The sequence below is a fragment of the Girardinichthys multiradiatus genome, chromosome 1 (assembly GCF_021462225.1).
Source record: "Girardinichthys multiradiatus isolate DD_20200921_A chromosome 1, DD_fGirMul_XY1, whole genome shotgun sequence".
Classification (NCBI taxonomy): Eukaryota; Metazoa; Chordata; class Actinopteri; order Cyprinodontiformes; family Goodeidae; genus Girardinichthys; species Girardinichthys multiradiatus.
This window is the reverse complement of record NC_061794.1, coordinates 34,801,410-34,828,779: the sequence shown is the minus strand read 5'-3', so window position 1 is coordinate 34,828,779 and position 27,370 is coordinate 34,801,410. Positions and strand designations below refer to the sequence as shown.

The 27,370-nt window shown below is 39.3% G+C and overlaps 1 protein-coding gene across 1 annotated transcript in view; it reads right to left on the bottom strand.

Moving 5' to 3' along the window:
• LOC124870030 (nuclear receptor coactivator 3-like) overlaps positions 1 to 24,849 on the bottom strand; it is a 104,585-nt gene extending 79,736 nt beyond the window's left edge. Inside the window, exon 1 of the mRNA XM_047368446.1 lies at positions 23,978 to 24,849. The gene's annotated coding sequence lies outside the window, so the exon portion shown is untranslated. The remainder of the gene's footprint in view (positions 1 to 23,977) is intronic.
• Between the last annotated feature and the right edge of the window lie 2,521 nt (positions 24,850 to 27,370).

The following is a 27,370-nucleotide window of genomic DNA, read 5'->3' as shown; positions in this document are numbered from 1 at the left end:
GCTGCTCATTCTGAAGTTACACAGAAATCAGAAACAACAAGAACAAGAAAACAACATAGTGTTGCTTTAAATATTTAAAGAAGGAGCAATGCGGCGCCACAACAACACATTGAGAAATCTTTTTTGTGTCTTAATCAATTTTGCTTCTTATTGGAGGGGGAGGGGTTCCCACATCTCAACACTATGTTTGTGTGTATGCTTGCAAACCCAAGTGTTTGTTGGAGGCACCTCTTATCTTGAAGATGGCGAGTGCCTGTGGGGTGCTCCTTACCTAATGGGATGCAGGGTGGGATGGATGTCTGTGTGTATGTTTGTCTGTGTGTTTTATATAATGGGCTCTCTCTTGGGTGAAGTATCTACCTGGCTAGACATTAGAGGGTGGCATGTGATGAGTTGAAAAAGGAGAGAACAAAAGAGATTATTTAGGGAGGCAGGGCAAACTTAAAGCTTGCTATGTATATATACACTGTAAGCGTATGGAGGAAAGGAGAACCAGGGCTTTGCTCCCATTCACTAGTGTATCTCTGTTCCCCCTCCTCTCCCTCTTTCTCCCTGGCTTTGTCTAGTTCCCAACTTCCAAAACCTCCTCTGTTAGCTCAAAACAAAGAACCTCATGCTCCCTCTCATCCCCAACTAGCTGCTCAATCGCTGTTCTTCAAAAGATGCTGCTGCAAACCTTCAACTCACCAAAGAGCTTAAACCCAATCAAAGGAGATCACTTTAGTTGCAGAAAACCTAAAAAAAAGCGAAGGTGCATGCATTGGTTCTTTCTGGCTACTCTGGCATCCTCCAACAGTCCAAACACATGCATGTTAGGCTAACTAACCACTAAAAATTGCTCTTAGATGTGATTGCATGCTTGTCTGTCCTGTTTGTTTTTGTGTTGTCCTATGATAGACTAACAAGCTGTCCAGGGTATTCCCTGCCTCTTGCCCATTGACTGCTAGACGGAGGCACCAGCTGTTAAAGAAAATGGATGGATGGACGGACGGATGGATCTGCTCTTCGGAATACACATAGATACAGTTAGGCAAAGCAATCTAATTGTGCAAATAGCCAATACAAGTTTCTAAAAGTTTAAAATTTACAGGTACTGCTCCCTTACACACGCACAGTGTTGCATCGCTTTTGTTTCTAACATAAATAACTAATGACAGCTCATGTCAGAGCAGATAGAAGGAACTATTTTCAGCACTGTCAATTGCAGTTCTTAAAGAGAAATTGGAATGAGGCAACATCTATATCAGGAGGTCTGAATGACAAAAGATTGCTGCATCTATATTTGCTCATGATCTGCAGCTTGAGAAGGTACTGGTGTGTCTGCTTGCTTGTGAACATCAGCAACATTTAGACAGTAACTTACCTCAGTGTATAGCTACGAAACGGCTTGTGACTGAATGCATCTGCAATACTGTATGTCTGCACACGTGGCATCAAAGCAGTGAGCGACTTGACTGCTCCTTTAGTTGGCTCGTAAAATTATTTAAAATCATCTGCACACGCAACGCACACTGAAACACACCCTCCCGGCCGTTTGATGTGTAATGAGAGAAACCATTAGCAGTAAAAATGGGTTCTCCCCGCCCTGCTGCTCAGTAGATCTTAGTCAGAGCCACCGTTACATGTCTATTTATACATTCACTCCTCTTTGGATTTTCTTCCTCTCTAACAGAGCTCAGTTTGTGCACAACAGTCAACAATCCTACATTCCTCCTGCCCTCTCTCCCCATGTCTTCTTCTGCTGCTGCTTCCTCTCTCTCTTTCTCGCTTCTTTTACCATCCCCCCTTCTCTAGAAGTCTCCTCCCACTCTATCCCCTTGCCCCTGCTCTTTCCTACTCTGTACCTCCCTCCCTCCTTCCCGGTATCATTGGGCTATATGCAAGCAAGGCACAAATTCATCAAGAGGAGGGAAACAGAGTGAAAAAAAACCTGAGAAAAGGGAGGGAGAAATGAAAGGGAGCAAAACAAGCCCAGATGACAAACAAACAAGGAGTAAAAAGAGGAGAAACACAGAAGATGGAGAATGGAGAGGGGGTAGGAAGGTAGTGCTGAGAAGGAGGAGGGGGATGATAGCTCTCGATACAGCGATGGGCGTTTCTCTACACGGCTCCTGTGAGGTCAAAAGTTTACCGTGGTTTTAATTTCACCTTTCAGCAGCCAATCAGAACCCGTCTCTGGGTGCTGGGGGAACTTTGACCTAGTCCAAGAATGTGACTGGAGAGATCTGAAACCCGATTCTTCTTCTCAAAAAAATCTCTCAGTTTTGATAAGTTTAGAGATTTCTTCCAAACCACATACCAGCGTTTATCTGAAAAGTCTTGATTACAGAAGAAATAAGGACAAGTGTTAGCCTGAAAGGATATTGAGACGGGGGATTAAAAAAAACATGGGTTTTATTTATAAAAACAAAAGCTACCTTAATGGCGTCAGAGTTCAAAAACCAAAAGATCAACAACAAGTTACATCACAGGACATTTCAGAGTCCACGTTAAGGTCATTTCAGAAACAACGTACACGTAAATACAGCGGTGACACACCCCACAAGCTGCCAGAGTGCTGTGTGAGTGTGTGTGTGTTTAGCCACATGCCTGTGCAGGAGGAGGCTGCAGTTAGATCATAGCATCAGGGAGGGGAGGGGCAGCGCTGCAAATAGAGAGTGGGCATCATGTCAGGCAACGACACGTAGAGCGCCTGGAAGTGCATGTTAAATGTTTGTGTGTGTGTGCGTGTGTGTGGTGTGTTTGACTAACAGCTACTGAAGAAGGTCCCCGCTGCTCTATTCTCCACACATCAGCAGCACAACTGCCTCCATCCTGCGACCGCATCCACCTGTCTGTGAGGCGCGCACATGAGAGCGCACTTCCCCAGAGAGAGCAGCGGCAGTGAATCTTCAGAAGGGGCGCAGACAAAATCTAGACAGAGCAGACGGCGAGACGAGATATACGGCCTGCTTCCATCTGTGGCCGACTTTCTCCTAACTGGTGCTGCTCTTTCATTTGGCACTCCAGCACAAAGAGTGAAATACATCCACTACAACAACTGCACATAAGGGACAAGTGCTTTGAAACAATATAGGTCCAAATAAAAGAGCAAAAGCAAATCAATAACCAGAACCTCAGCAGTTCTAACATACTGTATATATAAGCTTCACAGCATAGATGCAGCACCTTGCAAATGTAGACTATCCCTTACACTTTCACATTTTCTCATGTTACATGCTGTATTATGTGGAAAACCAACACAAAATAATGCATATCTGTCAAATGACCTTCCACCCATTCTTCCTTGCAAAATAGTTATGGGTTAATTTTTGTTGATCCAAATGTGACAAAGATATGGAAATGTTCAAGGGGTGTAAATACTATTGCAAGGCCCTGTTTGCCAGACTTATGAACGGTACACTCTGATATTGATGGGAGTTGGTCAATTTAAAGAAAAAGAGTCACCTGACTAATATTTCTGTATTTTCAAGGTCACACTTTGAAACCTATCCACCTCAAGCAGTGCTACTCATAGATTTGAGGCTACACAATAAATGGACTGTTTAAAAAGCACTCAATTTTAGCTACATACCACCACCCCCTTCTGCTGCTTTCAACCGACACCCCTCCTGAGGCATTACAATCAAAAACTGTTCCTCTTACCTCACCTTGTCACCTCTGACATCTGTCTTCTGTGGAAAAGGAAAGTAGGTAAACTGTGTGGAAATCTTGTGAACAAAATAATCTGGATCACAGCATATTAACCCTAATTGAACACTACAATGTTTGTCACAGCCATCAGGGAGTGACAACAACTTCCCCCTGCCACCTTTAACCCCTCTGGCTATATTTCTGCTCTTTTGTGCAGCTGAAGTGTGTCAGGACAAAGGTTAAATGCAGAACAGTCACAAATTAGTCCTGACCTGTCAGGGCTGAATATGTTTGTGTGCGTGTGTCTAGGTAATGTTCTGTCAAAAAGGACACATTATACCACTAAAACATACAGCAGCTGGGAATACAAAGAATAAAACTGTTCATTTTGAGGAATCTGTGTATGAACAAATCACTTTTACATGAAGTGTTATATAGTTAAAATGTTGCACACTTGGAGCAAGAGTGGGCGAGGTCACTGTCGGCACTTGGTGTCTCTGTGGTGTTACTCTGTTGTGAACTCAAACAAAAATGCTTTCTGCAAAAGATTGTGTTATATGGGTAATCTTTGTTTCCTTTCAGTGGTACACAAAGATTGCAAGGATTATAATCAATTCTTTTGGTAATCGATTAATCTGTTGACTATTTTTTCAATTAACTGATTAATTAATAATCGGTTAGCAAAGGGTGCATAATAGGAGATTTTTTTTTTACTGAATTTGAACCATGCGAAGATTAAACTATGTTACTTGAAGAGTTCTGAATGGAACATATTTATAGACAAAGAAGGTTTTTTGTTTTAAATGCAAAATGTGTAATATTTTGTTCAGTCTTGGCTTAATAACTGCTGTTCTTTCATCAGATGGCATGTTTTAGAGTCTACTAAAGTTGACGATTATTTCAGTCATCGATTAATCATAATTAAGTATACATCCACATACACACATATATATATATATACATATACATATATATATAAGCTGAAGCCCCTTTGCTTGCTGTATATATATATATATATATATATATATATATATATCAGTATCTTCAGTTATTGTGTTTTGCTGAGGCTACACCCTTTTAATTAGGTGATTAATATCAAAGACACTTAAAAGTTTTGGAAGCATTTATACAGACATCCAAAATATATCCTATATCTATATAGGATTCCTATATTTAGGGTTTTTCACATTGCATTTCATGGCATATTCTTTTATTCTTTTACAATTTCTGAGCATAATAAAAACCTCAATGCGCACAGCTCTGCAAAGGTTAGCAGGTTCCATCCAATTAATCTGTTAAACAAACTGACCTTCTATGATCATTTTTTCTGTTCTTACAAATAAATTGTGTTTTCTTGTTGTAGAACCATTTTGCATACCTTGCAACTTGTTTGAACTAGTCAGATTATAAGTATCGCAACAACATTCTGTTGAGCACCACTGACCAGAGCTAAAGGTTGAACTGGAGGTGTCCTGCAGGTAAATTATTAATGGATTGTTGTCATTTCCCACCTTAACCCTTTGCTCTCCTTCTGTTCACCTTTCCCCTTTCTCTGGCCCTGATTGTAGTTTCACGACTGCTTCCATCATCACCACCTTCGCCTCTCTTCCCTCAATCCTCTCAGCTTTTCCCCTCCCTCCTTTAGGTCTAGCACAGAGATGGTTTTATTTTTAGCCTTCGATGAGAAGGGAGGGAGATTATGCTGGGCTAACACGTACTCTCCACAAGGCCTTCACTGAAGACCTGTCGCTGATGTGTGAAAAGAAAGCAGTTTGTACAAACTGTAAGGTTTGCATGTGTTTCCAGAGTGCTTATGTCAGTTTACTGTTAAGTCACATAAATAATGTTCAGGGACATCCCCTTCGAAACTTACGATTGTCCCTCTAATAATGCCTTTACAGAATCTTTTCACAGCTTTATTCAAATCTAAATCTTATTAAAAAATTGTAAGGAACTTAGTTTTTAGAAGTTTTTTAGGACTGCAAAGTCACAATTAGCGTAGCTTTGTTCAAGACAACTAGTCAAACACACTACAGAAACACAGGGTCAGTCACATTGTACTCCAAGCAATTATCGGTTATTTTTGGACACCTAGAACCATTTTACCATTATTCTTAGAACCCATTAGTAGTAGTTCGCCTTCTCCTTTGTTTCAGCTTTCCTGGAAATATTGCCTATTATAGTTTCCTGGCATGTTTAGAGTTCTCTTTATCTCCTACTTCGGAGAGCAAACTGTTGTAGCTCAATGGGAATTTGTGAATGAAATAAAAGCACTTCACTCTTCCACTTGTAAATGTAGGGTGATAGGTTGGGACATCTGAATACTCTTCCATAACACAGCCAAGATAAGCCTTTAAAAGCATCTTTCTATCATGCTACTTTGAACCTTTATCCCCCAGGATGCAATTACCCTGAACCCTCAATCTCCCCTGGGTGGTTTGTCTTAACTGACACTGCTTTTAAACTTAAAATCTGTTAAAAGACAGACGTTTTTAGTCGTGCCTTGGAAACAGTGACTATAAACCACATAATATTACTGCAAGATCCTGCTATCTCCACAGACAGACAGAATTATGTGATTTGAAATTGAATATAAAAAGAACCAGTAAAATATTCCTCCAATCTGAAAAGCTTAGTTACCTTCCTCCACAAAGCTCCACCCTTATGGTTCAAGGTAATATAAGTCCTAACTAATATTCATTTTCATATTTGTTTACTCAAAAACACACAATACATATTAATCAACCTGAGCACTTATTTATAACAACAAACAGGATTTGCCCACTAAATTTTAATTGCAGTTTGTTATATAAACAATAGCACCTTATACTAGCTCATAAATATGTAAACAAACATGAGAGGAATACAGTGAGAGTAAAGCCTGGGATTTCCTGAGTTTTTATCTGTTGGAAAAATGGGAGCACCCAGGCTCATACAACCCTAACAATGTTTTTAAGTGCCTGAAATTCTATACACTCACCCTGGTTACTGGAGTGGGCAACAACAGGAGGTGATATTTCATCTGGTGCATCGTATTTAATGGTTCAACTGATATGTAGAGTTTACTGATATGTCTGATTTACTTGGCAGAATCTAAATATATTAAAGAAAGCTTTAACATATAAAAAAAAATTTGCAAAAAGAACCACAATTGTTGGTTCACACTGCATCAAATCAGTGACCAAATTCTAGTCTCTTTTTCTCCACAGAGAGCTTCAGAATATCCTTGATTGTTTACTACCACTGATCCTGTGGGAGGGAGAGAAAATGAGAGGGTTGAAGTTTTATAGAGGAAAAGCTGATTCAACCGAAGACACTCCCTTTGCCAGAGCTGGGGCCCCTGCGTGGAGAGCTGCTTTCCACTACTGAGCTTGCCAGAAACCCATGACACAATGGCAGTGACTCCTCTCATGTCCTGGACACTAGCAACATCAGCAGCTTGTCTGCATCCTGATCCTGAATGCTCTCTTTAAATAAGCAACCTTTAAATAAGCAAGAAAAAAAACTGTTGCACAACAGTTGAAAGAGGTGAAACTTGGCTGCTGCGTCTCGTTTGACTTTGTGTGCATGCAGTCACACGAAGCAGCGACGAAAGCTCAGTGCTTCTGCACTATGCTGCAGTGCACAGCAAACTAAGCTTGACAGGAGGTATAGATGAACAAGCTCCGGGTGTCGTCACAACACCAATATCGTGACCTCAAAGAGGAGGTGGAAACCGCCAATAACATAAACCTGCTCAACTTGTGCACTTTACACCAAGGTGACAGACTCAGGGGAGTAGTGGACCTTGTGTTGCTCCCTCACTGTTGTAAAGTGAGCAATGATGCTGCTGGTGATACTGAACACTGCAGGATATGTTGGTATCTTCTTAGATCACACAATATATCGCAAATTTATATTGCAAAGAAATGCTTGGACTGCTGTACATGTTAGCTATGAATTCAGGCTGTCTGTTCCAGTGATTTATTTGGTGACACTTGCTTAATAAAGTATAAAATGTTTTAGAAAGTAAAGAAGGTGAGCGTCCACCCTATTCTCAAGTGTTCTGCAGCCCTTAATGGTTTTCTTCCAAAAATGTCCTTTATTTAGCTCAATTCATCTTTCAATCAGCTCTGATCAGCTTCCTACGTCCTGTGGAAGAAAAGCATCCCCACAGCCTGACACTGCCACCACCATTTTTGGGAATGTTGTGTTCAGGGTGTTCATTTTCCTCTGCACACTGTGTTTAGCATTTATGCCAAAAAGTAAAATTTTAGCTCATCATACCAGATCACCTTCTTTCACATTAGCTGTGTCCCTTACAAGGCTTCCAGAAGATTTTATTTCAACAATTCAACATCTTTACTGCTGTTCCATTAGGGTCTGATTTGTGGAGCATACAACTAATATTTGTCCTGCCAAGAGATCCTCACACCTGAGCTGTAGATCACTGCAGCTCCTCCAGGTTTAACATGGACCTCTCGATTGCTTGTCTGATTAATGTTCTGCTTGCCTGGCAGTTGTGGCCACACTATACGTTCAGATAACGGGTTGAAGAGTGCTCTGTACAATGTTTAAAGCAATAGAGATATATGTCTGCTGTCTTCAGGATGCTGTTTGTTCAACAATGTTCTCTAGCAAGCCTCTGAGGCCTTTACAGAACAGCTCTATTCCTAGAAAGATTGACTTACCCACAGGTTTTAACTGTGTGTTTAATTGTTTTTGGTTTTTTTGTTGTAAAGGCCCTTCTAGAGACAAGCATTGCAAATTAGCAATGACTACAAATCCTATAGTATATGACGTGTCAAATGTATATATATGTCCCTATCAAATAAATGAACAAAAATACACCTTTCTCTCTCCTAGATATAGCAATTGACTGAGCTTTAACTGTAACTAATTATATGTGCTCTCTTTCAGACTCTAACCTTGAAAACTGGCTCAAAGTTTATCTGTTCTTTCTTTCTAGATGAAACGACTAAAGGAGCTACATCCATTAACATTTACTTTTCCTTCCCATAGAAAGTACTCCTGGATCAGTGCTTCTTTGTTCTCTTTGTGTCTCTGCTCTGTTCTCTCAAACCCCCAGTCAGTTGTGGCAGATGGCCGCTCACACTGAGCCTGGTTCTGCTGGAGGTTTCTTCCTGTTAAAAGGAAGTTTTTTATTTCCACTGTCGCTACATGCATGCTCAATATGAGGGATTACTGCAAAGTCAATGCCAGTGACTGTCCACTGTCTCTACATGCTCATCCAGGAGGAGGGAATGCTACAAATCTCTGACTCGATGCAATCTGCTGGGTTTCCTTAGATAGAAAAACCTTTTATCCAATTTGAATAAAAAGCTAACTCCGACTGCACTGTTCAATGGTTAGGATTAATTGGAATGTATGTACCTGACTTTTGTGAAGTGCCTTGAGACAACATGTGTTGTGAATTGGTGCTATATAAATAAACTGAATTGAATTGAATTGAAAATAAACAGGTGGCTCTATTAACTAAAAAGGTGACATTTAAAGGCAACTGGTTACACCAAATTTTATTTGGGAGTAAATTAGTAAAAGGGGTTACAAGCACATGCACAAAATAGTTTTTAAGATTTTGACTTGTAAGAAATTTTGAAAATCATATGTAATTTTCAACTGGTCCTGGGTGTACCCCTCCTCTTGCCCAATCACCACTGGAGACAGGCACCAGCCCCCCGCAACACTGCAAGGACAAGCAGATATAGAAAATGGATGGACAGACGGACAGATGGATTCCTCAACTCAAAGTAATGCATATAACAAACAAAATCCAATAAAACAAAATAAAGTTTGTGGTTGTAACTTGACAAAGTGGAAAATAGGTTCAAGAGGTGTGAAAACCTTTGCTGTAAGTCCACAGGCATGTGTCGTGTTGGCTATCCCTCTACCACCACATCCCTCTGTTGGAGGGATGTGGTGGTAGAGCGGGAAGGCTGGACAGAATGAATTAAGTTGAGGAGGCGGTCATGTAACAGTTGGGTTCAGGCAGAGTTGAAGCCCATTTGCTTGCTGTGCTGCAGCTGGTAACATTTACCTCAACTCATACCCTATAAAATGCTGTGCATGTGGGCATGTGTGAGTCTTAAAGCACAGAGAATGGCTTTAAAACGCATAAACTGAGCCTAGATCTTTTTTTTTTTTACAATGGAAAAGGAGTAAAAAAAACAGAACACTCCTTGTTAGAAACACACCATCCCAAGGACCAATTTAACAAGCATCTATTACCTTACAGCAAGAGGGAAACCTGAAACTAACCCAGTCCTGACCCTGACTATCCAACTCTCCTCCAGAGTGGGGCTAACAGACAGATTGTGTTTTTCTTACTTTTAAATTGTAATTCACACACAAATGCCTTTCAGCATCACATCACTGACCAATAACAGTATAAAAATCCAACTGTGTTTCTGTTTGAAGGAAAATCAGGTAGAGTTGGCGTTGACAGAAAGCATGAGCCGGTATGAGATTATCACGGTATGATGACCTTGGGTAAAATATACTACAGGTTCACTTTCTTAACAAAAAGTTTTTTTTTAAACGAGTTCAACATGATCTAATTTCTTTTATTTAAAAGAGAAAAGCAAAAGAATATTAATACAGCTGCTAAAACAATATAAAAATGTATTATTATTAACTCTAACATCAATTTATTTACATAAACTGCATAGTGCAAAAATACAGAAAAAAAAACACCCTGTAAATTAATATGTGCTCATAGCACAGAATATTAGACTTGATTGCTGTTCTGCTCTTTAAAGAGTAACACAAGTACAACAAGCTGATATTAGCTGGTTAATTTGTCAGGCTATCTGCTCCAGTAGCAAGCTTTCAGTTGATTTCCTAAAAGACACTCTTACACTTAAGCCTAAAGGTATTCATACTTCTGGAAGATTTAGATTTAACATTCTTTTCATTCAACCAAGAAGCTTGTTTCTGGTACAAAATCCCCCATTACATTCTTCAATCAATAAAACAATCCTTATTGGCATAACACCAATCAAAGCGCTCTTATAATTCCCGGCTATCTTTTTGCAGGTTTCCACTGGTATTTTGAGGATTTATCTTTGGTATAGACCTCCAAGTATTAGAGGTTGGAAGGCCTCCATACCATCACCCTCATATCAACAAACAGCCAAACTTTTTGTAAGCAAGGGAAAACTGAAACACCGGGGTATTTCGCAACATGTTGGGGAGGGGCAGCATAATGTTTTATGCTCCGTACAGGTGGAGAAAACTACAGCTTTCTTATTAAAAAGGTTTTATAGCATCTTAATAGTACAACTGAACATTTTAAAATCATAACTTTCCTTGCTATACCTTATCAAAAACAGAAGCAACGTTTTTATTTATTGATAGAAATGAAAAGCACATTAATCGCAGGTTAGTTATATTGCATCTATGAATCAAGTTAGAACTCTTCGGAAACCCTGTGCGATATTAACCCACGAAGCACTGTTAAACCCCAAATTGGAACAAGTCTTGCAAGTGATATCTTTTATAAACCTCTCATAAACACCCAGTAAAAGCCAGAGTGTGGCAGTAAGCTGCCTATCAAACAAACTTACACTTGCTTTAATGAAACTGCCCTCTTCGTAATTAATCATCAGGACACAAATGATTTCTGAATATTTACTCTAGAAGCCATGTGATATTGACCATTCTGTGCAGTGTGCTGTGCAGAAAACTGGATCTCAAAAACAAATAATGTGTCAAATATTTGGCACAGAGGGAATACTGGTGATTCACAGACTGAATTGCCTCTAGGCGACAACAAACTGTTTTTTTGCACAACTATCTTCTTCCCGAGACTTAGAGATCAGTGAATAACAAATTTATGGGGATCAGATTAGATGTGACGGCGAGGAAAACAAGTTAGTCACATCTTTTTTTTTACAATGCAATCTTGGTCTCTATATGCAGCAAGTTATGAGAAGGGTATACAGAAACATTATAGTGTAAAAATGCAAAGATCAACCACACGTTTTTCCCACCAACTTGGTGCCAGTGCTAAACTGGCGCCCAGTTCCCTCTATTTTCACTGCTGCAAGAAATATTTTTTGCATAGAAGAACTGATAATATCTCAGCACCAACCTTTGACTGGACAACAGGAAAGAGCGGCTACCTTCCAGCAGCTTAGGAACAGACTCATGAAGACCAATAATCAATCACACTGATATGACCACCCTGTTTAAAGATCTAGAATTAGATTAACTTTTTATCAATTTAACATAAAATCACAAATCTTCAGTAATGATGAAAGGCCGTATGAACTCTGGGAAAAGATGAGCCGTCTCTCATTTTCAGCTCTTCGTTTTGATATCACCCATCATATCACCCGCAAACTTTATTGGCTCTTTTCTATTAGTTCCTATGCAGTGCAGTTCGGTATGACTCTACTTGCTTTTTAGGCTTTTCCATTAGAAACGGTTATGTGGAACTTTACCTTACGTTACTATTTTTAGTACCTGATTGGATGCAGTTCCAAACAGGTTGATATATTTGATATATCTGAAACATTTTCTTATAAACAATTCACTAGATTGCTATGTATAGTTTACTGAAGTGCAAAATAATGTTTGGACCTTCGGTGTGTCTCTGCTCTGTCTTCTCACAGTGGGTGGTGGCAGATGGCCACTCACACCGAACCAGGTTCTGATGGAGGTTTCCTCCTGGTAAAGGGGGGTTTTCTTTCTGCATAGTCAACGACACAATGCAACAACTGTGCAATGTTGCTACATGCTCATCCAGGAGGAGTGAATGCTGAGAGTCAGTGACTTGATGCAATCTGCTGGGCTCCCTTAGACTTAAAACCTTTTAACCAGTTTGAATAATGAAATGAACTTGACTGCATTTCATATTTAGGACATGGAGAAGACCTTCAGACAGTAAAAGTCATGCAGTGATTCAAATCATTCTTAGATTATTACTTAATTAAACAGTATCCAGATCTTTTCAGGATTTCCTGTCATTCAATATAACAAAATAAATAAACAAATAAATTAATCAAAATTTCACCACATTTTCGTAGCCCAGAGTATTATTCTGGAAGTGTAAGAAAGCCAATATTGCCAGTGTAGGCATGTCATGTTAGCAGCATATTTCAGCTGAACACATCAGTACTTCAGTCCACTCTCACAGAGGTCACACTGTATTACATGTAATAATTGTGTAGGATCTTTACAAAGAGACTATAGAGAAGCTTTCAGGGCACATTGTGTGCAGCTGCCGCACCAACAAACTCCCAGGAGATGCTCCTGCAGATTTGTCTGTGGAAGAGAAGAGAGGAGGTGGAAGAAGCCCCAGGTAGCCTCACAGCAATGCACCATGAGAAACAGGAAGAGACAGAGAAAAGCACTGCTGCTCACATCTTTTCCAGTCAGCGAATCCCTCCGTCTCCCACTGACCAGCTAAATATTGTAACAGCTGGAAGGAGAATCTATGAGTCTCACGAATGGCAGGGATTCTTTTGTTCGATTGTTGTTGTTTTTTGTTCCTTCATATAGGAAAGTACTGGTCTATCTGTGTGTGTGTGTGTGTGTGTATGAGTGTGCGTGTGTGTGAGTATCAGAGGGCAGATGAAGGGACCTCTGAGATTATCCACCGACCACACCGTCACTGAAGTGCTTATGATTGGTCACTTTGAAGTTACTCGTCTGTTTTCCTCTCTTCCTCTGTCAGTGCACATCCGATGTGTGGCGCGCTGCTCAGTTCAGAGTTGGATGAACGACCTTGAGCAGTCGCGCAGGGCTGTGTTGCCATGGCAACGAAGCCTCGCGCAGCCAGTAACAGCTGGATGCAACAGCACTCCCTGAATTTTAGCGGGTGCCACGATGTTAATAAAGCGACTCCCTCAGTCTCCTCCCCCCTCCTTTTTTACTCGGTTTTCATCACCTTCATCTCTCAAATTTTTATATACTCGCATGGAACTGCACTAGAAGCCGCTTTTCTTTTTCTGCAAGCATTTAGGTTGTTTTACATGAGCTAATTGAGCCTAATTGCTGTAAGTTGGCCATGTGCAGTCCTGGCCACACGCTGACTGTGAGAACAAACAAAACAGAGAAGTTGAGAGGACAAAGACTGAGATGAGGCAGAGGAAGAGAAAGAGAATGAAATCAAGAGTGAGCCACAAGTTACAAAACAAAACGGAACAGAGAAAAGCGCATTGAGATGGGCACTTGACATTCCTCTCACAGAGGAAATAGCTCTTAGAAAAAAAGGCAGTAGAGGACATGAGCTGCACTGAGGCATTCTTGGAGAAAGAAAGGAAAGAAATTGAGGATGCATTGCACGATTATGACAACCCATCAGCTCAACCCACACATCTCTTTTTCTGTCTCCTCCCCCCAACTTTCTTTAATACTTAATCTTTTCTGCCTCCACCCCCCTAAATTTCATTCTATACTTAAGATGACAAAATAAATGATATCAACTAAATCTAACACATTTTCTCTTCCTTAATTGAACCAAAAAGATCAACCAAATCAGCTATCCCTGATTTGATCAGAGTTTTTAGTTGTTTGTCATCGTCATCTGAACAAGAACATTCGAGTTTTGATGCTGATTCATAATTTTCTATTTATGATTAAAAAGATCAGTCTTTAATTGATTTTAGAAGTTATTTTACACTTAATTATTTGTCTGCAACAAAAAACAATGACAATTTGTTCAGTAGTGCAAGATGAATTGTTTGAAACTAACTGCAAGATAAATCATAATCAGTCATCAAATTATCGGATTTATAGAGATGCACAACCAAACCTGTGACCAGCTGGTTGGAAAGTCAAACACTTCTGACCTGTAAATGCATCATGCCCAGTGCTGCTAGGTCACGCTGACAGCAGGGCTTTTTGTTGTAGACGAGAATAACACTCAAAGTTAGTTAATTTCGGTATGAGTAAAGAGTTTAAAATGAATTCAGAGTAAGCATAGAGATGCAAGAAACTATTTGAAAGCTGAAAAGGAGCCATTTTCTAGGATTTTATTAAGGCTGTGAGAGAGCGAGAAAGAGACTTTCAGAAGATAACATGCAGGCTGAAAAAAACAGATGTAAGTTTTCCTTTAATCCTTTTGAGCTTAGAATCTTGTTATGGAAATGTTGGCAGCCTTCTGAGATCTCAGAGTTAAGGTAAAGGTCTACAACCCTCACACACAGAACTGCTATTTTTGTAATGCTGGTCATGTTAATCAATAAAAAAAGATGCAAAAGCCAGTTTAAAATGTCAACTCTGTAATCTTTTTGTCTTTGTTTTACAGTAGATTTTCTGATATGTTTCTGAGAAATGTTTTCTTTCTACTTTATTTGTTTACTTAGAACTCACTGAGCTTCAGCCACAGTTACCTGGAAGCTTCTTCTGCTTCCCCAAAGAGAATGAAGTCACCATTCTCATGGTGACACCTTTGACTCTAAAGTGAGACAATGAAATGAGACAATGAAACTATACAGAACATTCTCAATGCCCTGATTCTACTGGTAAATGCTAAACTTGTCATTCTTTATGTTGAAATTCATTGTACTTCCTAAGGTTCCTCTCATGGCCATTTTCTGTCCTCTTCTCCCATGGTTCACTAGGCCAGTGTTTTTCAACCCTGGTCCTCAAGGCACACTGCTTTGCATGTTTTAGATGTTTCTCTGCTTTAACACACCCGATTCAGATGGTTGCAGTTCAGCAAAACCTGTTAACCAGCCATCAATTGAAATCAGGTGTGCTGAAGCAGGGAAACATTTAAAACCTGCAGGGCAGTGTGCCTTGAGGACCAGGGTTGAAAAACACTGCACTAGGCCAAATGAGTACTCCTTGTCCAGTTACACTAGACTACAGAACTAGGTCTGGTGGGAGTTGAGGTGGTAATACCATCTTTAAAGTTGAACTGTTTCTTAAGGCCAACACTTATGTCAGCAGCTGTTGCTTAACTTACAATGGCAGCAGATATCCTGCAGGTTTTGAATTTTTTCCTTGTTTAACAAACAATGTGACTTACTCCTCTATGCATCTAGTTTTGCATGTAGCTGAATTAGTGTATAGGGGTGCTTACATCTGAATTGGCCATCAGAAAAGATTGTCTTGCAGTATGTCAAAACTTAGTTTTGGGTATGAGCGTTTTCCAGGATGTACAAAGCCTAAACTTTCAACTCATCCCCCATCAATGGAGATTACCTGATGTTCGTAGGATATTATTAGAAGAGCAAACAAGGAAGTTGATTAGTTTGGTCTCTAAGCTCATCTCATCTTTCAATCCAATCACTTTTTTGACACTATTTAAGACTGCCCCATAACCCTTGCGTTTCCTGATGAATGCTCTGCCATCCTCCTTTACAAGATGGTGATCTTCTTGGACTACATGGTGGCAATCTTTAGCACTTGCATCCTGTTGTGAGCCCAAAGGGACTGTCTTCCTTTGGTCACATTTCCTCTGTGTCGGAGCCTTGCCTCTACCGGTCCCATATTCTCTACCTTCTTGTTTGAACAGCTATGTTTGCTTAGCAAACCATTTGGTTACTCCTTTCAGGCAGCCTCATCTATACCTTACAGTGCTCAACTGACCAATTCCATGGGACCTTGGACATACTGTTCTCATTATTATTCCCATTTTGACAGGGGGTTTCCATGCCTTGGTGTAAAATATCCAAACATCTGTTACTTTGTCCAATGAGCAAAAAGGTTCTTGTTGACATGTACTGTACAGGTGTGTCATTCATGGGAGAACAAATAAGAGAAATATAAAAAAAAAGACAAATGAAAAAATAACCCTGATTTTTGCAAAGGGTGTACTTTCTTTTTAACACTAACTATAGGGTTTATTTATCTGATGCAACTTGGCAAATAAAGATATGCACACATTTCACTCCAAAAAATGACTGCCAGCTAAAAACAAAAACAAAATAAAACTTTCTAAATTAAATAGATTGGTACAATTTTTATCTTATAAAAGCATTGATATAGAACAGAAATCCCCATCCATGTAAGCCAGTAAAAGACAAAGACTTTACTATATCTTTGTATCTACAACATTTTAAAGGCAATACAATTACTCATGGAGAGCCAGACAGTATGACTATGACGGCACTGGTTCAGTGGGTGGTGGTGGGGGACATTCAGTGCCAGGAAAAGCTACCAATTATCTGTATATTTGGAAAATAAGTTATGAAGGGGATCTAGCTACAAAATCTGACCATAGATACAAGGAAAAAGCAGGTGAGAGAGAGGTACTGCCAAGTGGAGCGTTAGTCACAATGCATCTGTGCGCTTAGTTTTCAAAGAGTCTCTGCAGCCCACTAGGAGGGTTTTAAAGATCGAGTGGATAATTACAATCAACATGTTGGCAAACCCTGTGTTGAAAGCCTGATATCGCCTTCATATCAGCCATCATGTTTCTATAGCATGCCAGCAGGGACAAACCAAACATGAGTTCATGGAGAGGGCAAATCCCATATTTGAATATGCTTTCGTATTTTCTACTTGTTAGAAGGGGGGGAAAGCTATTAGTAATTTATGAGCATCAGATTTAATATGTAGTAATTCACTAAAACTTGTGTCATGTTTCTGGTTTTATTATTTCATTTTATTCAGCCTGACATATTTCTACTGTAACAAAAAAGAAATGTTTATATCATTGAAAACATCTTGTGTTTGAGGTATATTTCATTTTTTTTAAACTGTATCAGTTTAGCCATTTTGGCACATTGTTTGCCTGATATTGTTGCCTTTTGTACATCCAGCAGTCCTGACAATGACTGTGTCCATACTGAAAAATGTCTGTGCGTGACAATCATAACTTCCTGCGTGTTTTATCTTGTAAAAAGGGCAACAACTTCTTGTTCAGCAGCTGGAGCTTGCACACCAACTCACACAAGGTTGTGATGTGACTTAAACTACCAACTACTCATAATAAAATCAGTGGCATTATGTATGTAACAGGGACAGAAATTACAAAGTATTATATACATATTTAGAAAGCACCAGCTAGAGAGGAGAAAGCTGTCATATTGCACAAAATAAACAATTGATTTCTTTTTTTTTGCAGTCGAGGACACATTTCCATCTCTTCTGGTTGATAAATTAAAAACAATCTCAAACTCTAAAGCACCTTAAAAGGGAAAAGATGTCCTTGGGTAGTAAACGAGGACAAACGAGCTAATTTGGGTGATAAAGACAAATCCAACACAAACAGAAAACTACCTGCCAACTTTAAGTTTAGTACCTGTAGAGAAGCAGGAAAATGTGGCTCCAGAGAGAAGCCTTAAACATGATCAAATATTGACCTAATAGCAGCTGAATGAGAGAACATCAGAATTTAAGTGCGGGTAAACTCCGAGTCATTGCCTTGTTATAAAACACGTGACAAAAGTCAAGATGCCTTTAGATTTTTTCTTCTATATTTTCCTATATTCTTACTTTGCTACCAAGCTCTGTCAGAGAAAAGTCTCTGCATGTTATAGCGACAACTGTGCATAGCTGTAGTTGGATTTTAAAATAATGCTCCTAAGTAATTTATGGAATTACACCCAGAGAGGATGGCCTTAGATTGAACTGATCATAAGATCTTCCTTCCTGCACTTTGAGTGTCACTCAGGTCCCATTTTGTAAACTCAACAGTTTTCTGCCTTTTAGTGAGGCCATTCTTGTTGGAGAAAATCATGACCTATAGAGCTCAACCTTAAGCCATATATAAACAAGAAGTACCCGGGGACTTGTTTCAGTGAACTAAATTACATTAGATGGCTTTTGTCTATGTTTCCACAGTGAGGTAATGCACCAGCAACATTTTGCTAATTAGAAAAGTGGATTTAAATATTGGGAAAAACTTCTAAAATACAACAACAAATATTGAAACGGATTTGCATTGACATGAAATTACTAATTCATTATTTTTTCTCAAACATATTTGAGGCACAAAGTATTTTCATTGTCCTGTAATCATCAACCCATGGAAGACTAAATTGTGATTAATTTTAACAGCCGTTATGATGCATTTCCTAACTTCTTAGCAGAAGTGTTTACAACTTAATTTTTCCAAGTCCAAATAAAGTGTTTAATGATTGAAGTGAATGTTCTCGTGTGGGATACATCCCATCTAATCTCTTCATTTAACTCATGAGGTTTTAACAATTGCCTTACTTTTCATAACATTTCGTGCAACAGGTAAACAGACTGTAATAAAACTCAGAGATTTTGAATTTTTCAATTATCAGAAATATAAAAAGAACCTACCAGAAAGAACATTTATGTTGAATAAACCTATTACTTTCATAATTATGTAGCGAACACCTGTTATCAGATTGGAGGCTATTTTTTTAATGCATTAATCAGAGAGCTCAATTTTGTGGTTCTGATCTCTGGTTTTTGTAAAACTTTAAATCTGTAGATTTGTCTTCAAAATATTTTAACAAAATATTCAAAATAGCCCTGATGCTACAAGTGGTCCCTAATAATTAACATTGAAAGCAGAAGCAGCATCATAATTTGACTAGTTCAAACAAAAATAAAATTATTTCATATTTTAAAAAAAACATAGGCTGGTAACCGATCTGAAGGTATACAGTTTTAAAAGGCTACAGTTTCATAATCATTAAAAATTTTCAGCAGCTATGTTTTAAAGTCCCTAAATTCTAGAGAAGGTTCCTATGTGTGCAGAGTTTGAAGCGGAGTCGCCCCATTCCTTCAGTGTTTTGACACGGTACCGCACGGTGCAGATTTACAAAATGATCAGTGGCTGTCAAAGTCTCGCTTCCAGGTATAGCAGCCAGACCAAAAACAGTAAACATGCCACAGTAAAAAATACAGTTTCCATTTGAATAGTTTACTTTACTTTAATTTTTAAACACCTCCTTCATACTGACAATAGTTAACTTTGAGTTTTCTTGCCTCTGTAACAATAATAATAATAATTTAGTCTTTATTGATCTCACAATAGAGAAATTGTCCTCTGCATTTAACCCATCCCTTAGGAAACAGTGGGCTGCGATTGTGCGGCACCCATGGAGCAACCAGTGGTCTTCGAACCAGGGTACTTGTGGCCTCTCCAAGATGAAAATGCCCTGTTCTCTAGCCACTAGGCCACCACTACCCAACAACCTCCACACCAAAGAGCGTTGTTGGCACAACCTTTGCCAAGTTGATCAAAAGTAGCTCGTAGGTATGGTGTGTTCACTAATCTGAACAAAAACAAGATTTTTAAGTTTCCAGCTGGCTGGTCACCGGTTCAAGCCAACTATGAAAAAATCTGCCAATTCCAGTCGCCAGTTAATTTGTCTGTTAGTTATTTGTGTTGTTATTGCAATATTACTGTATGCAATATCAATGTCCCAAAGGACTGCTTAGACTGCAATAACTGGACTGTTTTATTATGTAAGTACCACACATTCAGGCTCTCTATGCTAGAAATCTGCTCTGGGAAAGTCATCAAAATACAACAATAAAATAGTTTCTTTGCCAATACAGCATTCAATGTGTTTGGATGAAAATATTCAATTTCATTGTTTTTCCAGTAGCTGAATAGATTACTTACTATCCGGGGTGTATGTTTGTAATGAATCCAAAGAAGAAAGATGTTTTCTTTTATTATTTGTTCCTTTAATATAAATCACATCGTTATTGTAATATTCACCAATGCTATCACACACTGTGTCCTAATACCACCCAACTTTAGTCCATCTTTATATTATACTAAAATGTCCCTTAGTCATTAACCATGGAGTTCAATTTGACACATCTAAGTGGAAGCAACAGCTAACATAAATAGGTTGATAATACCCCATGTTCCATAAATCAAAAGCATTCCTGTTTGAGCAGTCTACTGTAGGTAACTGACCAGCTAATTTTCACCTGATAATACGAGACAAGGACGGTCCACTGGACACAAGTCCCAGACAAGTCCCAAGTTTTTATTTGTTGGACTTAATAGTGATTCGATTCCCCATCCTTTTTTGTAAGTAACAAACCTGTAATATCAAGTTACACAATATAGCAAGGTCTTTTAGTACAATTTCATAAAAATATTGGAACGAATCAGGTGTAGGCATCTGGAGTAGAGATGTTTAGGTAAATAAAAGGTGAAATCAGGAAACGCTGATAAGGATTACTCCCTGTTTAACAAATCCTGACAGAGAGAAAGTTCTGTATATCAATAGCACAACAGATCAGCTCACTACGTTGCATTCAAGGGGAGTCAGGAACAGTGAGAGGCACTACAGAGAGGGAAGACTCCACAGCAAAGAATGCTAACCATCTGAGTCAGGAAACTTCATGATTTCAGAAGAGATTTGACAAAGGTTTGATAAACAAGATTAACCAGGGTGTTCACAAAGGACAAAATGCAAGGCAGAATTCCAGCAAGGGGCCCCTCCTGAGCTGACTCCTCCCATTATTCTACACCTCCTTCTACCTCCTTGTACTCATCCACCATTCCACACCAACCCTGTTGGTGTGTGAGGTCCTACCTCAGGAACCCTGCCCCCCAGTGCCTGACCTAGTCACCAGCATCCCCAGCTAACCTCTGTCCCCTTCTCCCCCACCCCGATTCAGCAAACATAATGCATCACTGTCACCCTCCTCCTTATCATCAATACCACCATCCCTCCATCCTAATTAGAAAACCCCTTACAAGGTTTCAACAACTCAGCCTGCACCCCTCAAGGCCCTGTGGAGAGTAGCCGAGTGTGCAGAGCCACAAAACTGACGGTAGGTTGGTGAGGAGTTCGGTGGTATAGCTTCTTACTGCCAGACCCTCAGAACAACAGTTATAAAATCCTGATCGACCAATAATGTTGATGATTAATGTATCATTTTAAAATCAAAGAAGCAACAGCCAATTTAACCTAGAAGGAGGGTGGCAAAATACACCCTGATGAAAGAAAAATCTGATCTAATGTCACTGAAACTGATAAAAACAGCCTGGAGTGATTTACTGAAAAGGGAGCCAGGGTTGCAAGTAATAACTACTGTCATCATTTTTCTAAATGAATAACTCTGTCTATAAAATTATGTCCTCATACCAATCCTATGGTTTGAAGTCCTTTTAATGAGATGCCAGAAAAAGTACTGAAGTGAGAGGAGTTTTCTCCCACTGAGTGTAGCACAGAGTAGCACTGCCCCTCCCCCAGCTGTTGCTGCATACTGTCAGTCAGCTGGCTGAAAGAAGGTTCCTACAATTTTCCTTGCTTACAAGAAAAAGAAACTTAGGTATTTTGGAAATATTTCTGATTGCAAAAAACACAAACAGTCATGGCATAGAAAGTAAGGCAGAATGACTACATTTATCAGGTGTTTGTTCTGAAGTTTTACTTACAACTATGTCTGAAAATAAAAATAACTAAGTGTTATATCATGTTATAGCTTTAATAATACATAATACATAATACATAATACATGTCATATATCTTTGATTTTAGTGTTAATACCATAATATCGTGAAACGGGTGTGTTTCTACTCGAGGTTGTTATACCACAAGAACCTAAAACTGGCCCATGGCAAATGAAAATATATTTTACAGTATTGAACAGGACCTTTTGGCTGAACACTAGCAGTATTACAAGCCAATTAACTGACTGACAATAATTGTAACCAATAGAAAAGCAAAAAGAATGATCAAGAAGTGCTATTTGACAATTAAATGACAGTTTCTAAAAAATAAAAATAGTTGTCACAACGTTTCCCCAGATTTAGCAGTAAATTAAGGGAGATAAATTACCCCAAACTTTTAGTTTAAAAAATATCTAATTTTGAACCTACACAAATCATCATGGTTTAAATTGAAGGTTTATTTTTAAGCTCTTTCTGACTGCTTTTACATGCATTTTAAAAAGTAATTAAAATTTTGGAAGTGCATAAACTGTAAGAGATTAGAAATTATCCTGTAAATTTGTTTTACATTCTGAATTAGATGTTATCAAAAAAAGGAGGTTATTTGTCAAATGAATGTGCCATAAGTCATTTAATTTTAATGTGAGAGTTCACATGATACAAGCATCAAAGTGAAAAATCACAGGTGTGCAGACTTGAAAAGATGCATGAAACGGGTACATGTGGCCAAAGAAAGCATACATGGACTTACATGAAATGACTTATCGGGCAAAAATAGATAATTAATGGAGCACATCATAAAAGGTAGATGCAGCCCCAGACACAAATATTGCTTCAGATGATAAACTTAAATAGCAGAACTCAAATTCTTGCACAAATATAAACTTAGCCACGGATTCCACTGTAATTACTTCATGCTCTTATCTCTCACCTGCAGTCAACACAGCTTTACATCCATTCAACTTATGTTTGCACACACTGAAAAGAAAACTGCCATTATCCAGTGAAAACCTGTGCTGCAGTAGAGATTTAGTGTCAAGCTCAAGGACACGGCGGCTTTTTTTTTTTTTTTTTTCTGCATGTGTGCGCACACAGACAAACACACTACACATGCCTGGCTGTGTCAGGGATCAAACCGTGAACCTTCAGAGGCGCAGGGCAGCGGGAGCGCACAGGGCCACGCTGCTGCCCCCTGCAGACACACATGGGCACATTTTATGACAGCGAAGCAGCGGACAGAAATCCGTCTTTCTTCCGCTACACACACACACACACATTTAAAGACAATGCACCGGTTATTCTGTGCACAATTAGGACATACAGCAGAGCCGCTGCAATTGTGCAATTTTCTCCGCTCTTATAACACCCAGCCCCCCCGGAACAGTCAGCATCGCCTGCACGGTAATAAAATCTGAAACAGCAGCATGGTTATTTTGCAAACGATGCATACAATAAAAAAATAAAAATAAAAATAAAAATAAAAAAACAGCTGAGTGCGTTTTGGTTCAATTGCTTTAAGTTGCAACAGTGTCGGGCTCAGCTGTTATTGTCCAGTCTTCGAGACCAAATGATTAAAATATAAGCATGTGTTGTGTTGAAGCGTGCAGAATGCTTGTAAAAAGTGTGATCTGTTCCTCCTCCAAAAAAAAAAAAAACTTCCCCATGTTCTCTGAGCTTTCTCTGTTGGAAACACAACTGTGATCCAGCAGCAGCAGCTTGTGTGTAAACGGAGTCGCTTGATCCGCCAAGTTAAGTTGGTTAAAAGCTGTACATCGACTCTTTTTCCAAACCTGTCTGTCACACGGACATGACAGCAAGTGTGCACCAAAGAGCAGAGATCACCGGGGTGATCTCCCTGCTGTCATGCACTGAGACTGTGCACTGTGCCCTCTGCAGCGCACTGATGCCCGGTCAGTTATCTGTGTGTGTGCACCGCCGCGGGAGAACCGTCTCAGCCTATTTCCGACTTGTGTCGACATGCAAACCACAAACAAAGTCCAGCTTGATTAGCTGAATGTCGGCCAGCAGGCAGCGCGGTCTTACCTGTGAAACAGCGTTATCTCCCTCCCGGATCGATAATTTCTTCTTTACACTATTAACTCTCCGCCATCTTCGGCACTGTTTGTTTAAATGGGAAACACTCCCGGAGCCCTTAGCCAGGTCTGTAAGTTGAGGCGGCGCGGTGGCTTCTGGGTAAGCGAGTTTGGGTGTCAGGAGCAGCGAGCTTCCTTCTGCCTGGACCAACACGGAAACGGACTACAGATAAGCCTGCACCAGATCAGAGGAGGAGGAGGTGACAGAAAAGGCACCGTCTGTCTGGCAGACGGATGTCAGCCACTGAAGAGATGATGATACCTCAGTGTCTTATCTGTTCACCACGATGAAAATACCCCGAATAAGACTAGAAGAATCTCCAGTGCAAAACACTCAAATTTATTTGGAATAAAATAAAATAAAACAATAAAAATAAAGCCACTGTTTAGCTATACTAACATCTAAAGACTGAATACATATAACTAGATTGTTTGTATGAGGCCCTAGGCAGAAATTAATGTCCCCCCATATACAGTGTCAAATTCACACAATTTCTTCTATGGTTATTTTATGTCACTCTTAAATGCTTGGGATCATCAAACAAATCTCAAGTCCGGACTTTGTCTAGGCCACTCCAAATACTTCCTTTTTTTTGACCCATTCAGAGGTAGACTTGTTGCTGTGCTTTGGATCTTTGTCCTGCTGCATAACCTAACTGTGCTTAAGCTGAAGGTGACAAACCATTCTCCTTTACAATTTCTACTAGAGAGCAGGATTCATGGTTTCATTAAGTACAGCAAGCCGTCCAGGTTTTGACCCTGGAACTTTGACCCTGTAACCTTCCCATGGATGCCATGTTTCCAGTCTTTTTCTTATTGTTGAATTTTGAACTCTGACCTTAACTGAGGCAATTGAGGTCTGCCGTTCTATAGATGTTGTACTTCATTTGGTTCTTCAATTTCTTTAGATCAGGACATAATATGCTGCGTTTTGAGATATTATAGCCTACTTTATGTTGCCTTCAAGAAAAAATCTGTAAGGGATTTTTTTTCCACAGCACTGTTAACTCACCAGCCACCACAGGACCACTGATCAAGTGACTAGAGGAGCAACTTTTGTGACTAACTAGATGTATTCTGTTTTCCATCCAATAGACTGATTCTGACCTCATCAGTTTAGTTGTGTTTCTCTCCTAGGCATAGTGACCAAGGGAACTACTGCTGCCATTTACTCTCTTTTTTGAATGCTTCCTCATTTTTTGTTTGTGTGTGTGTGTGTGTGTGTGTGTGTGTGTGTGTGTGTGTGTTTCTGCTTTATTCTTCAAAACCTTAGTCATCTGCAGCAGATGGGCCCTCATTCCGTGTCAGGTTCTGCTGTTAAAAGGGAGTCTTTCACTGTACAATCTGTACAGGACAAAACAATCTGTTAGAAGAACCCAGTTGCAAAAATGTGCACATCCTTAAACTAAGACTTTGCTGAAGCAAATTTTCAGACAACTTCAGCATTTAGTTTTCATTTGAGCCTTCTTTGACAATGACACATAATTTGATACCATGAAGTCATGGGAGTGTTGGAATTATGAATCTGAGAATATTATTTAATATTTAATATTAATATTTTATCAAATAATATTTCGGTCTGTTAAGGGTTGTCCTGCGAATACCAGCCCAGTAAGGCAATGGTATTAGGACAAAATAGAAAGGTGTGAGACGAGCTCTGGCATTATTGAACAGCATAAACTCTGCACATATATGGAATGAATTCACAAAATTTCTTAAAGTACAAGAATTTATTAACAAAAATAAGTCAACTCAAAGTCAAACATATTTCAATTAACAAACTCTTTACTATGCTAAAACAATCCAACTAAACTACCAAGCAGAATTAAAGAATAAGGAAGACTAATGGGTTATGTACAATATAAACAAGTTGATCAAAGATGATTGAGAACCATGACCAAAAGAGTGATGCAACATTACCATGCAATGTTTATGTTTGAGAACCAAGGATTATCTTGAAGAATCTGGAAGTGAAGTTAGTCTTGGAACTAACTTAGGCAATAATCAGCAAACGTTTAGACAACCATTCACAATGCAAGATCAGATAAAATATTATTTTAATAAAATAATGTTTTAAATAATGATCTGCTGAATAAAACCAACCTTCTGGATGACTAATTCTCAACGTGTTTAATTAGCTGCCTTTATTTATTGAAATAATATTTGAAGAAATATTATTAAGGGAGTATTTTGGAAAAGAGCCATATCTTTCTGGAGAAATGGGGCTTAATGGTGTTTACTTATTTATCAAATCTAGTAAATGATGTTTAGGGACTATTATTTACTGGATTGAAGACTAAACCTTTCTGGGTAAATATTATTTAGCACCAGAATCAAACACACCTTTAAAAATACCGTTAATAGAAGGGTTAAAAAGTATAAGCGCGGACGGCGCATTATGAGCAACCTTCTGTGTTTAAAATCACCCTTCAAGTAAAGTTTGACTTAACTTAAAAAAAACACAAACACAGAACACAAACAGGGCACATGTGCTGCAGATAGCCTGCTAGCACTAAGATAGCTGAGTTTCACACAAACAAAACCAAACTTCATAAAATGAAAAACGTTCAGATCATTTCATCCTAACTGTTAATCTGCCCAAACCTAACCTCTGACCATGGTGAGGAAATGTTGTCCAAGGGGCGAAGTTTGAAGAAACGTCCACAGTCAACAAGCGGTTACCTCGGTAGCTTCGCGGGGGGTTGAAGGTGCGTTCGCTCTGTGAACAAAAGGGTTAGCTCCGGAGCTGTAGCTGGGCGGCCCATCCTGTCCGCTGACCACACGGGTTAACACGGTGATGCGGTCTCTGCTGTCTTCCTTCCAGACTGGGAGACCGCGTCTTTGCAGGAGCTTCTCTCGAACACCGTTTGCTTCTGCAGGGCTCGGAGAGAAAGTTAAGCAATGCTTGTACCTTAATTACCCCGTTCATGAATGAATACCGGATACACAAACAGCAATTCATTTCTACTTAACTTGTGCATATGATCGCGTGATCTTATGACACTCTTGGTCTTGGTCCTCTGTCACAACCCCTTCCCCCTTCTGAAGTTGTGCTGAAAGTCTGTTAAATGCAATTTATTTTGAAAGTTTCAGAAAAGTATGTACCGGAGTTTAATGTTGAAATCCATGGCTGTGGGTCCCAACAGGAGTGACCAGAGTTAAACAGTATAGACAGCTCATTTTGGGCAAAAAGGCTAAACTGAGAATATGCTGGTTTGTAGCTGAGCAGAGGATGGATACAGATATATAAAGTATGCTGAAGATGGAAGTGCCAGGCAAGGGACAAAAAAGAGAATAAGCACAAAGAATGTTTATGAATATGTTAAGAGATATCATGAAGATG